This window comes from Jatropha curcas, chromosome 1 (assembly GCF_041381405.1).
Source record: "Jatropha curcas cultivar XTBG-Jc1 chromosome 1, XTBG_Jcur_1.0, whole genome shotgun sequence".
Taxonomy (NCBI): Eukaryota; Viridiplantae; Streptophyta; class Magnoliopsida; order Malpighiales; family Euphorbiaceae; genus Jatropha; species Jatropha curcas.
Window position 1 is genome coordinate 26446654 of NC_143151.1, and position 3744 is coordinate 26450397.

The 3744-nt window shown below is 24.3% G+C and overlaps 1 non-coding gene across 1 annotated transcript; it reads left to right on the forward strand.

Moving 5' to 3' along the window:
- Positions 1–2297: 2297 nt before the first annotated feature.
- Positions 2298–2369, forward strand: TRNAQ-CUG (transfer RNA glutamine (anticodon CUG)). Its single transcript has one exon. It is a non-coding gene; the product is annotated as a tRNA-Gln (tRNA).
- The last annotated feature ends 1375 nt before the right edge of the window (positions 2370–3744 follow it).

Genomic DNA, 3744 nt, shown 5'->3' on the forward strand with positions numbered 1-3744 from the left:
AGAAGACTCAGTCTTCAGGGTAGCTACTCATTTGGATGTGTATCTTTTGTCTACCCTTTTTATGGCATGTACAGGGCACACAGTTGGGCCCATTTCATTTTGACACTAGTATCATGTCTTGTAAATATAAATTACATTATTATTGTAAACAACATCAGCTGATATTATATTCAACATACATTATGATATCAGCATGACAAGACATAAAGTCAACCAGTTTGTAGCGTCTCGGTTCGGTTCATTCGGGTTAACAGGTGGACCGGGAAGGGATGTTACATATAAATCATAAATATTATTGATAATTTTAGATCAAGAGCTAATATAGTCTCTAACATTAATAACAACAATATTTTAATTATATTTAAAATAAATCAATCAATTTTCAAAATTGGTAGCACATTAATAATATATGCCAATATATAACAATAATTATAATAATAAGATAATAACCTTAATATTGCAAAATTAAAATAACTTGCATTTTTATAAGCTTTGCAACAATAGATGCATTCATTCATGATAAACCTTTGGTAATTATATATTTCTTTCAAACCATTTCAAAGAACAAACAAATATTTAATTATCAAATATACAATAGAAGAAAATTATTGCCTTGAAACTATTTCAATTAGATTCTTGATTTCTATCCTTGATGGTGTCACCAAGACCCATAGCATCCAAATGTATTTCAGCATCCAATATCCATGATAAATAGTTCTTGCCCGTGATATCAAGGGCCACAAATTCAAAATTTACAAGATTTAATATCATAAAAATTATTAAAACAAAACAAAATAATTATATTAGACAATAAGATGATAATAAAAGAATTTAAATATCCACTAAGATAATTATGGAAAGTACTATCACAATAAAACAATTATATTAGGTGATAAAGATTATAGAATAATTCAACAAAAATAGAACACCATAAAATAATTTGTTATTGTCATTATAAATTATAGACATTAAATCTAGATCTCAAATATACATAATAAAAAAAAGATTATTAAATATTATGTATTGTTATTAATTATTAATTATAAACATATACCAATAATAATTAATAATTTATGAATCGTAATACGTGTTCATGAAACCAAAATAAAATAAAGCAAAAATAACATACTACACTATGCTTTGTACGAAACAAAAAACAAACAGAAGAAGAATAATCAACGCATTCAATGATGCATACCACATCAATATCTTTTGCCTGTTAGATTTTATTATCAATCGTTATTATACTTAAAAGCAATTGTAGCAATAACTTGCTAAATATTTAACGAAAACATATGGAATAATTATAGAGATACAAATAGAAATTAGCTCTTGGATGTTAATAAATTAATACATACAACATTAACTTTGGTCATCGGAAATCATAAACTATCCTCTTTCTTTAAGCTACTTTTGAAAAGAGCGATGCAACAAAATCGAATCATATTATAGATCGAAATCGTGTTGATAACATATTATAAAATAATATAAAATTAGGGAGAGAAATAAAGGGAGAATAACGAGAGAATACGAGACTGTATTTATTATTAATGGGAAGCTATATATATATATATATATATATATATATATATAGTTACATAAGTAGAATCCTAATAAAGTCCTACACAAATCAGGAAGATAGTGTTCGCAATAATTAAGAATATGGACTAGACATCCACTTATTTCACAACAATGTAAATTATTTACCTTGTAACAAAATGTTGTTATAACCTACAAGATAATATTCTCAATCAGGTGTGGTCTGGTTGGTGGGTTCGAGTCTTCTCAACTATAAGTATTTTTACCAATTTAGTGAGCTTAGGTGAGGGCTACCCCTATTGTGTATGCTCACTTTCAAAGTAATATTATTACGATAATTCATTAATTTTTAAATAATGATCATAATTGAAACACTAGTTTTATATCTTAGTATCTAATTTTAATTCAACTTTATGTTTTCTTTTTCTCATACTCTAAACTAGTTTTATATCTTCTTTTTTTTTTCTATAATTTAAAAGTTTTTAAATGTTATTTTTGTAACAGTGTCTGACTTTTACTATATGTAGGTGATAATTTGAGAAAAGTAAAATTTATGTAGTATTGCAGATGAAGTTCTCCAAAAGGAAAATCGAGCTTTTCTTTCTATTTTGGTTTTGGCTATTAGGAAAATTGAGTATTAGTGGATATTTAATTAATATTGTTATTCAGGTATTTATGAAAAACTTGACTAAAACATGTAACTTTCTGATGAATTATTAAATTTGATTTTATAGAATGGTTAGCCTATGCATCAGCATGGTTCCATGGTCTAGTGGTCAGGACATTGGACTCTGAATCCAGTAACCCGAGTTCAACTCTCGGTGGAACCTTGGTCGAAACATTTCAATTCATTTTTGCAAAGCTTTTAATAGTTATTTATATAATTTGTTTTAGAAGAGTTATTTATTTAAGGGAAAATTATAGTTATTTATATAATTTGTTTTAGGAGAGTTATTTATTTAAGGCAAAATTATAGCACAATCCATATGATTTGAGGAATATAATTAGTTTATCTTTGTATTTTTAAAAGTTTTTCATATATTTGCTTTTATTATATTTCTAAGTTCTTTTGTCCATTTCTGTTAAGTCAACAAAAAAAATATAAAAATCAAAATAGAGATATTTAAAATTATAAATTGAAAAAACTACTGTTTGTGGTGGGTTAAGAAATATAACTAATATATATCTTTGTTTTTTAAAATATATCAAAGGAAAAAAAAAAAAGATAAAAGGAGTATTTTTGTTATTCAAATTACATAACGGAAAAATACAAAAATCCTAGTTGTACAATCGATGAAAAATATAGGGAAAAATTAGTGTATTTTTAAAAACACAAAGACACACTAATTTTATTTTCTAACCCATAAAAACCGTACTAAAAATTTTATTTTTTATTCTCTAATTTTAACTAATTTGAAATTAGAATACAATTTTAACAGAAAAGGGAAATAGGTGTACTCATAGATTAAAGCCGTTTTATTATATAATTGTTACAAGTCGCAAAATTTAAAATTTATCAAATTGTTTAGCATGTCGATAATATGTAAACTAGAATTTAAGATAACAAGTTACGTGCATCTAAGGACCAAAAAAATTTCTTTTAATTTATTTTTAGTTTATTATTTTGTTTGATTTTGTTTTTTTAACTCTCTTATAGTTCAATTTATTTTACAAATTTGAAATTAAACAAGTGTTTAATATTTTATTTACGATCCTTTTATTTTATAGCTCATGTAGTTATTACGGTGCATGAAATTAAAGTTTCATATTATGTAGAAAATTATATTCTTATAGTATAAGACATGATTTTCCATCTGTTTTCTTTCACTATTTTGATCTTTATTGAGATTATATTCAACATGTTTTACTTTTATTTCTTCAAATTTTTTAGCTAAGTTATTTTATTACATATATTTTTTTTAATTTTTTAATGTGGATTTCATGAGTTTTTTTTTTTTTTTTTTTTCACTTGGGATATGAGTGTCTATTCTTTATGATCCAATATTGAAATAAAGAATAACATATATATATAAAACATGCGAATGGAGAAAAATTAGATGTATCAACTCTGCAAGAGCGTTTGGTTCAGTTTATTCATTCCCAATAATTATTAAATTACTTTATTTATCTAAATAAAGTATAAAATATTTTAATGATAATTTAATAGTCGACTAGAAAAATTTAATGCATGAACACTATTTAAAT